Raw genomic sequence first — 10539 nt, 5'->3', positions numbered from 1 at the left:
TCGCTTTCCTCCTCCTCCCTCCGCCCCGCGCGCCGTAGGTGGGAGAGCTGGATGGTGGCTGGGTCTGGGAACAAAAGGAGGAAAAATCATTCGAGATGGGGGTAGCCCTGTTTGTTTTCAGGGAGCTGGAAACAGGCTGGTATTTTATCCCGCTCATCTCAAGAATTTGTCCTTGAGGCTTTTTTTTGTTGGGTTTTTTTTTTTTTGGTTTGTTTGTTTTTTTTTTTTTTTCTCCTTTAACGAAGCATTTCATCTATGGGAATTACTGGGGGAAAGAAAAATGGGTTAGACCCTGTGAATATTAAAGATTCAAAGACAAAAGGAAAAAGGAAAAGTGAAGGAAATGGGGAGGTCCCAGCCCTTCCTGCTCTGAGGGAGGGTTACAAATGCTGCCTTAAAACAGCCCTTTGGGAAAAACTATAGTTTTTTCCCTCTCCTCTCACAAATCCTTCCTTAACCCCCCGCCCCCCGCCCTGCAGCTGCCTGCCAGTTCCTCACGGGCTCCGTGGGCTCCCACCCGACTCCGTTCGCTGTGAACCCCACAGCGGTCTGTAATTCAATTTTGCCGGTGGTGGGTCTCGGGGACGTGGTCCTTCAGATGCCACCAAGCCACCATGTCTCAGTGTCTCCCCGTTTCCACGTCCTGCTGATTTAGCGACTCGGTTTCTCCATGTTTCGGTGTCTCCTCCGCAGGTCTAAAGGACTTTATAAAGCAAAACCTCTCAATGTGAACATTTCCATCGCGTGAGCCCGGCCAGGCTGAGCTGGGACGGAACGGTATGTTTGCAGCGGGGCAAACTGGCCCTGAGTCTGGGTTTCCTCCTTGGGTTGGTTGATGTCCATAAATTAGACCTGCCTGGGACCGTCCTCTGCACTGACCCTCACTGGCGCAGGAGTGCTGACATCCACACGTGATGGACTGGGTTGGGGTTAGGCTTGGGGGTAAGTTTAGGGTTAGGTTTCAGGCTATGGGTTGGGTTAGGGTTGGGTTTAGGGCTGGGTTTCTACTCAGTGGATAAGGAACAGGCTGGACAGTCATACTCAAAGAGTTGTGGTCAACAGCTCCATGCCCAAGTGGAGACCGGTGACAAGTGGTGCTCCTCAAGGGTTGGTACTGGAACTGGTACTATTTAACATCTTGCTTGGTGACATGGATGGTGGGACGGAGGGCACCCTCAGCAACTTTGCCAATGACACCAAGCTGTGTGGAGCAGTCAACACGCTGGAGAGGAGGGATGCCATCCAGAGGGATGGGGACAGGCTGGAGAGGTGGGCCCATGCCAACCTCATGAAGCTCAACAAGGCCAAGTGCAAAGTCCTGCGTGTGGGTCAGGGCAATCCCAGCACAACTCCAGGCTGGGCGGGGAATGGCTGGAGAGGACATGGAGCTGTTGGAGCGGGGCCAGAGGAGGCCCCGGAGCTGCTGGGAGGGCTGGAGCCCCTCTGCTGGGAGGACAGGCTGGGAGAGGTGGGGGGGTCAGCCTGGAGAAGAGAAGGCTGCGGGGAGACCTCCGAGCCCCTTCCAGTGCCTAAAGGGGCTCCAGGAGAGCTGGGGAAGGACTTTTTACAAGGGCATGGAGTGGTAGGATGATGGGGAATGGCTTCAGACTAGAAGAGGGGAGATTTAGGTGAGATATTGGGGAGAAATTGTTGAGTGTGAGGTCGGTGAGCCCCTGGCACAGGGTGCCCCGAGAAGCTGTGGCTGCCCCATCCCTGGAGGTGTTCAAGGCCAGGTTGGACGGGGCTGGGAGCAAGCTGGGCTGGGGGGAGGTGTCCCTGCCCAGGGCAGGGGGAGAACGAGATGGTCTTTAAGGTCCCTTCCAACCCAAACCATTCTATGATTGTATGATTTGGATTAGAAAATGTCCCTTTGCCAGGCAAACCCACCCCTTGCAGCTCTGAGACCCACTGCTGCCCGCACCCCCCTGCCCACCCTCCCCAGCATCGCCCAGACACCCCCCTGCCGACAGGACTCCCCGTGGCCAAGGCCTTGGTGAAATCCCGCTTTTCCCAAGTGAAATCTGCCACTTCTAGACCAACCGTAAGGCTAATTGCTCCCAATTTTGAGACAGTTTGTCTGCGAGGGGAGGTGAAAGCCACCTTTTTCTGGAGGGCTGATGATAAACTCTTTGCTGGATTCAGATCTGAAGCCTTCACAGCTCTTCAGAGAGGCAAATCTGGGAATCGTGTTTCAAGAAGAATTGGAAGCAGCAAACTGGCTATGGAAATACAGGGAGAACAAGATGCATCATGTTCATCAAATGCTAATTAAAGGAGTATCAGGTGCGACTGCCTGGGAGCCTGAAATCTTCCTTCCTAAAGGAGCAGCATCACCTCCACGGCAGCATATTCCTGCCCAAGTTACAATCCAATCGATGACCCTAAAATGGCTAATATGGCTATAGTCACAGCTAAACCGCTATGGCTGAAATAATACCTATAGTTGTTTTCTTTTCAACAACAACAAAAAAGAGAGCATACAATAGCTTGTGTTAATTCAAGACTAGCTGCTAATTCTGTACCAATTAGGAGATAAAACGCAGGAGCGGGAGCGCTTATTAAATTACAAATCATGCAGACTAAACCCGAAGATTATTTAACGCCAAGTGTTTCAGTAAGACACTTGCAAAACTGCGTTGGAATAATAATGTCACTGTGGAAGTAGTATTAATCAAAGTAATGAAAATATAAATTAGGAAAGGCTTAGCCAATAAAAAGGAAATATATATAGTTTGAGGAAAAGAAATACATAAAGTAGCTACATTAAAGAATAAAACAACATGCTTAGAGTGCAGTAATTTAAAGCCATTTTCCCCAGAATCGTATTTTCAACACCAATTTGTTATCTTGTCCTGGTAAGCCAAAGAGATGATAAATATCAAAGATTTCTTCTATAACCATCTGCCGGCGATGAGACCCATCAGTAATACAAAGGGTTCAGCCATTTCTGCTCGAGTTTCTTCGGTGCAAGTGCACTAGACCCCACCACCAATTTTCATGAAACAATGCCAAAATAGGTGGTGTAACGGAAAGATCAGCGTTTAACTCGTTCCACCTTCAGGTAACGGTGGCGGGAGGAGAAGCAGGTTTCAGCATTTTGCTGCCCCGTACATCTGCTGCTCCTCTCTAGGATGGCCCCGGAGTTATGAACAGCCCCCGCGCACCTCCCAGAACTCCAGAATCCCAGACTGGTGGGGGTTGGAAGGGACCTCTGGAGATCATCTCCTCCAACCCTCTGCCAAAGCAGGGTCATCCAGAGCCGGTTGGACAGGATCGTGTCCAGATGGGTTTTGAATATCTCCAGAGGAGACTCCACCACCTCTCTGGGCAGCCTGTGCCAGTGCTCCGGCACCTTCACAGGAAAGAAGTTTTTCCTCATGTCCAGATGGAATTTCCCATGTTCCAGTTTGTGCCCGTTGCCCTTTGTCCTGTCACTGGGCACCATCAGAAAGAGTCTGGCCCCATCCTCTTGCCACCCGCCCTGTAGATACTGATCAGCATTGAGGAGATCCCCTCTCAGCCTTCTCCTCTCCAAGCTGAACAGCCCCGGGGCTCTCAGCCTTTCCTCAGCAGAGAGGTGCTCCAGTCCCTGAGCATCTCCGTAGCCTCCTCTGGACCCTCTCCAGCAGTTCCCTGTCTCTCTTGAACTGGGGAGCCCAGAACTGGACACAGCGCTCCAGATGTGGCCTCACCGGGGCAGAGCAGAGGGGGAGGATGACCTCACTCCACCTACTGGCCGTGCTCTTTTTAACCCACCCCAGGAGACCGTTGACCTTCTTGGCCACCAGGGCACATTGCTGTCTCCTGGGCAACTTGTTGTCCCCCAGGACTCCCCGGTCCCTCTCTGCAGAGCTGCTCTCCAGCAGATCAACCCCCCAACCTGTACTGGTGCGTGGGGTTATTCGTCCCCCAGTGCAGGACCCTACACTTACCCTTGTTGAACTTCATGAGGTTCCTCTCCACACAACTCTCCAGCCTGTCCAGGTCTCACTGGATGGTGGCACAGCCTTCTGGTGTGTCAGCCACTCCTCCCAGTTTTGTGTCACCAGCAAACTTGCTACAGGTACACTCTGTCCCCCCATCCAGGATGTTGATGAAGATGTTGAACAAGCTGCAATTTGTCGTTTCTGAGCTCCGTCGGGTGCTTCAACACCCCAACTCTCACAGCTCCTTATCTCGTCTGCCGAAACCCCTTCAGGTTCTAACACCAGGCTCCGGTTGGGTGCAGCAACAGGCACGGAGGCAACCAAATGGCCCTGAGTTTGCAGAAACAGAAATAGCAGCTCTGGAAACCTGTGTCTATCGTTTCGGGGTGAGTGAGAGGTGAGAGCTTTGTTGATGAGATGGGACGCCAGTTTGCGAGCACATCACTAAAACGCCCACAATCAAATAATCTTGGGAGCAGCATCACCTGGAGGGCTGGAACACCTCTCCTATGAGGACAGGCTGAGAGAGTTGGGGTTGAGCCTGGAGAAGAGAAGGCTCCGGGGAGACCTCAGAGCCCCTTCCAGTGCCTAAAGGGGCTCCAGGAGAGCTGGGGGGGGAATCTGGGTCAGGGAGGGGAGCCATGGGATGAGGGGGAGCAGTTTTACCTTGAAAGAGGGGAGATTTAGGTGAGATATTGGGGAGAAATTGTTGAGTGTGCGGGCGGTGAGCCCCTGGCGCAGGTTGCCCCGAGAAGCTGTGGCTGCCCCATCCCTGGAGGTGTTCAAGGCCAGGTTGGACGGGGCTGGGAGCACCCTGGGCTGGGGGGAGGTGTCCCTGCCCAGGGAAGGGGATGGAAGGAGATGGTCTTTAAGGTCCCTTCCAACCCAAACCATTCTGATTCTATAATCACCATCTGTCATTCAATAAGCAGTTCTGGGTCCGTGACTTTGCCCCTAATCGCTGCAGAATTAACTTCTGTTCCTCAGCCGGCACAAAGCCACGTCCAAAAGGTGAGGACACAGAGTCCTGCCATCCCCTATGTGCTTGGGGACAGCAGGAGGGAGCTCGATGGCTCCTCATCCCGCGGCTGGCCAGGGGATGGTGCGGGATGCAGGGATGGAGGAGGCACGCGGCACAGTCAGGAAATCGAACCTAAACCCGCGATCGCTTTTATATCCAGGGGAAATAAACTCCATCCCTGAGTGGCCAACAAGCAGCGGTGTCAACTGCTCCCCCCAAACACCCAGCTGTGACACGGCAAGCTTGCTTCCCGTGCCATCGCACGCTTGCCCGTGCAAACCCATCGCCCCGAGAACACCTGAACCCCGACAAAGCCGCCCAGCGCGGTGCCGGGCTGGCACGGCTCCACCGCTCGCAGGGGGAGTCCCTCGGGAGGTGCCGGCCGACCGGCGGGGGTACCCGCTCCGCGGTGGGAAAGGCCAGCCCTGGAGCTATAAAGAGAATTATTCTGACATCTCACGAGCTTTATCCAGTGCTGACACTGTGCATTTGCCGTTTTTCCCACAGAAAGCCGGGGCCGGCCCGCTGCCTTCCTGGAATGCTATTTTATCCCCAATTTGATTTACGAAAGGACCCGAGAGGAGCCTGGAGATGGAGAGGGCTTTAAATTGGCCTCGCAGATCTTGCTGGCACAGGGGAAAGGCTGGGAAAACACCCCACAAAAGGCCCGGGGAGGATTTTGAGGTGGGCTGGAGGGGTCCGAGCTGCCAGCTGTCCCCAACAAAACAGCAGCTCCCAGTGTGGGCACATGTAGGGGGTGAGCAGGGACCCCTGCCCTTGCCAGAGCTGCACCCCAGCCCCATGGCAGCACCCCCCAATTTTTCCCCCTGCCCATTGCTTTCGCCCCATCCTCCCAGTCCTCAGCATCACCGCATCTTCCCAGTCTTCAGCATTGCCCCATCCTCCTGGTCCTCACCATCGCCCCATCCTCCCAGTCCTCACCATTGCCCCATCCTCCTGGTCCTCATCATCGCTGCATCCTCCCAGTCCTCACCATCACCCCATCCTCCCAGTCCTCACTATCACCACATCCTCCCAGTCTTCAGCATTGCTCCGTCCTCCCGGTCCTCACCATCGCTGCATCCTCCCAGTCCTCAGCATTGCCCCATCCTCCTGGTCCTCAGCATCACCGCATCCTCCCAGTCCTCACTATCACCACATCCTCCCAGTCTTCAGCATCGCTGCATCCTCCCAGTTCTCAGCATTGCCCCATCCTCCCGGTCCTCACCATCTCCCCATCCTCCTGGTCCTCATCATCGCTGCATCCTCCCAGTCTTCACCATCGCTGCATCCTCCCAGTCCTCACCATTCCCCCATCCTCCCGGTCCTCACCATCACCCCATCCTCCTGGTCCTCATCATCGCTGCATCCTCCCAGTCTTCACCATCGCTGCATCCTCCCAGTCCTCACCATTCCCCCATCCTCCCGGTCCTCACCATCACCCCATCCTCCCAGTCCTCAGCATCGCCCTGGGATAGACTATTTCTGCTGCCACCTTTATTTATGCACGGCTATTTAAAGCCTCAAGCTGTAGGCAACGTCTGGGCACTCACCCTGGGAATGCCGAATCCCTCAACCAGCGAAATAACCACAAAATACAGCCGCTGTCCCCAGTCCCGCTGCCATCTCCGCCGCCGAGGGAGCTGGTTTCGCCGTGGGCCTGGAGATGGGCAGCCGGGGCCGTGGCGAGCCCCGGGGAGCAAACGCCAGCCTTCCCTGTCGCCCTGCGAGCCCTGCTCTGATTTACAGCCCCTGGGAAGGGGTCAGGAAGGGTTTCCCAATGCCGCTGGTGGGGTTTATTGTAGAGATGCCGAGCGGGAACGTCGGCCGCAGCTCCCAGACCTCGGGGAGCTTCTCGTCTCCCAGGGAACCGGCACGACTTGCTGGAGACTCGGCGGCGGGGAGCTGCCACCGCGGTCCCTCGGTGATCAGGGGCGGTGGGTGCGTGTCAGAGCAGCTCTGAAATTAGTGATTTGTGCTAACGAACAACGAGGAGGCGACCGGCAGCAGCGAGCCCTTGGCTCCAGCGGCGCCAACGGGGGGTGGGGGGGACGCAGCCTGCCCGCGGGGGCTGAGGTACCCGCTCCGGGGGCACCACCGCCGGGCAGTAAATCACAGGGAGACCGGAGGCGATGAAGCAACACTAAATCATTTGCTCCCTGAACTCCACATGAAAATGGTTTGGTTTGGTGTTTTTTTTTTATTTTATTTTATTTTTTCTAAAACATGGGCCCTGACAGTTGTCCTTAGGAGTTATCCGAGCCCTGAAACGCACGGATCAAAGCCTTGTTAAGGGATGTGTGGTGAGCAGGGCTAGGGAAGTGATCGTCCCCCCCGTACTTGGCACTGGTGAGACCCCACCTCCAGTGCTGTGCTCGGGTTTGGGCTCACTACGACGACATTGAGGTGTTGGAGCATCTCCAGAGAAGGGCAACGGAGCTGGTGAGGGGTCTGGAGGACACGTCTGATGAGGAACGTGTCTGGAGGACACGTCTGATGAGGAACGACCGAGGGAGCTGGGGGTGTTCAGCCTGGAGAAGAGGGGGCTGAGGGGAGACCTTCTCGCTCCCTACAGCTCCCTGGAAGGAGGGGGGAGAGAGGTGGGGGCTGAGCTCTTCTCCCTGGTGACAAGGGATGGGACGAGCGGAAATGGGTTCAAGTTATGCCGGGGGAGGTTTAGATTGGATATTAGGAAAATGTTTTTCACTGAAAGGGTTATCAAACCTTGGAAGAGGCTGCCCAGGGAGGGGGTGGATTGGCCATCTCTGGAGGCGTTTAAAGGGTGGAGGTGGTACCTGGGGACACGGGTTTCGAAGTGGTTTTGTCAGGGAAGGTTCATGGGTGGACTTGATGGTCTTAAAGGTCCCTTCCAACCTCAGCGATTCTATGATTCTGTGTGCATCGCTCCCAGCCCACGCCGCTGACGGTCTGAGGGCTGATGCGGATTGGAGGGGTCAAACAGGACCGACAGCAGCACCACCGGTTTCACTGGGAAAAATGTGGGAGCAAGCAGCCGAAAACTCTCCCTCTGCAAAGTCACCCGGCTCCAGCGGGTCCCATAAGCCGAACACGCTCCGCACGAAAGCCGCGTTTCCACGGGGCCAGGCCTGCCTGCTCCGGGAGATTAATTATTATTCAAGCGCAGATAAAATGAGCGAGTTAAATACAGCGATAAAGAGGCAGATAAAGCAGAGCTGCTCTGTTTGCATTTTATGGCAAGGCGGGAGCTCCCTGCTCGCAGCTAACCAGACTGGGGCAGCTGGTGCAGCCTGTTGGAAACGTGTCCCTGCGGCCGGAGCCGGTGATCCGGCACGCTGGCTGGGCACACGGCTGCGGCGCAGGCGGTGATCCTCTGGCATTTCTGCGCCCGGAAAAGCTGCAGGGGAAGCGTACGGGTGCAGCAGCAGCCCGGGATGTCAGATGCTGAGTTTTCTCCGGACTGCGCTGGTCCGGAAAGCTCTGCCGTCGGATGAGCGTCGTGCCGTATGGCTCAGCGGTACCGCTGTGCCGTCCCTCGCTGGCTCCGGCGAGGGTACATCATACGGCATTGCTGCGTGACGCTCTCACGCCTCGTCCCTAAAGCATCTCACTGCTCCAGTAAAGACAGGACACTGGGCTGGATGGAACCAGTTCAGAGTTTCCAGAACTGCCATCCCTGGAGACGCTGGACCGCACACCGGTCCGTGGTGGGATGCTAACGCCCCATTTCCCGAGGGATTCAGCCCTCCACCAACACCCACAGCACACGGTGGCTGTGGGGTCCGTGCGGAAGATTGCCGGCCCAGCTCCCCACGCACCATCCCGCTTCCAGAGCAAGTGGGGCCGCTCCGCGTCGTTCCCTGCCAGCACAGCTGCACCAGCCCCGACCTCGGAAAGTTTTCTAAACTCTGCCGGGGCTGGGAGCCGTTCCCAGGAATGCAGGGTGGGAGGAAGCGAGGAGACGGCGGCAAAGGGGCAGGGAGAGCGCTTTGGCGAGGGCGGTGGGGCACCTTTCATCGCTGGGGCTAAACCGGGATGGGATGGGGTGGGGTGGGATGGGACGAGATGGAGTGGGACGGGACGGGATGGGATGGGATGGGATGGGATGGGATGGGGTGGAATGGGGTGGGGTGGGACAGGATGGGGTGGGATGGGATGGGATGGGATGGGGTGGGGTGGGATGGGATAGGGTGGGGTGGGGTGGGATGGGGATGGAGTGGGATGGGGATGAGGATGGGGATGAAGGTGGATGGAATGGGATGGGATAGGATGGGGTGGGATGGGCTGGGGTGGGATGGGATGGGATGGGATGGGATGGGATGGGATGGGATGGGATGGGATGGGGATGGGATGGGGTGGGATGGACAAGAGGATGAGAATGGGGGTGGGTGGGATGGGATGGGGTGTGGTGGGATGGGGATGGGGTGGGATGGGATGGGATGGGATGGGATGGGATGGGATGGGATGGGATGGGATGGGGATGGGGTGGGGTGGTGGAAGCATCAGCCAAGATGTGGGACAGGACGAGGAACCGCCCGCGGTCCTTGGTGGGGCCAAGGCAGGTGTCCCGTCCTTGGAGCGTTGTGCTGTATCCGCAGCAGCCGCTCAGGTGGGGCTCCCCCAAGGGAAACGCTGCTCTAAGAGCCTCCTGCCTTCCTCAAACCTCTTCCTCCTTCTCTTAATTGGCTCTAATTTGCATGGAGGGGGGCATGCCTGTGCAAGGCAGGGAGCCCTCGCCCATGTCAGCAGAGACCCAGGGGCCTGTCAAAGGTGAGCAGATCTTTGATGTGCAAAGCGCGAGGCAGCCCAGAGCGCTTTCCATCGGGACGGAGAACTCTCCAAAGGTTCCTCCCTGCAGCGGCGGAGCCAGCATCCTCCCTCGGCGCAGCGGCGAGGCCGTACCTTGCCCCGCTGCCCCACGAGCGTTTCCATCACAGCACCAGGAGCAGCTCCAGAGAATCGCTCCTGGGTGGGCTTTGCCACCAGCGACACGTAGCCGAGCAGGAGGGGGGGTTGTTTGAACCCCAAACCGCCTTTGCCGGTGCCAAACCCTCCTTCCACCACCCCGCTTCGGAGCGGGCTGCAGCCGGGGAGGTTTCCTTCCTAATGGGCTGCGGGGGCTGGCAGGGGCGGCAAAACGCCGCGCTGGGAGCCCAGTCTCGTTTAACGCGAGGTTTGTATGTGTTGAACACCCAATGCCACCCGGAGTGGAGGGATGTGTGGGAAATGACGGCTTCGGAGCCCTCCCGGGGTCTTGGGTGCGACGGGAGAGATGCACACGTGGATGGAGGTGATGCCCACGGAGGCAGATGCCCACGCAGAAAGGGGTGATGCCCACGCAGGCAGATGCCCACACGGATAGGGGAGATGCCCACGCAGGCAGATGCCCATGCAGATAGGGGTGATGCCCACACAAGTAGTGGTGATGCCCACGCAGGCATGTGCCCACGCAGGTAGGGGTGATGCCCACGCGGGCAGATGCCCACGTGGATAGGGGTGATGCCCACAGAGGCAGATGCCCACGCGGGTAGGGGGAATGCCCACGCAGGCAGATGCCCACACGGGTGGGGGTGATGCCCACGCAGGCAGGTGCCCACGTGGATAGGGGAGATG

The sequence above is a fragment of the Vanellus vanellus genome (genome assembly GCF_965231255.1).
Source record: "Vanellus vanellus genome assembly, chromosome: 28".
In the NCBI taxonomy this organism is placed as follows: domain Eukaryota; kingdom Metazoa; phylum Chordata; class Aves; order Charadriiformes; family Charadriidae; genus Vanellus; species Vanellus vanellus.
The sequence above is the reverse complement of the archived record's forward strand: the minus strand, read 5'-3'. Positions refer to the sequence as shown.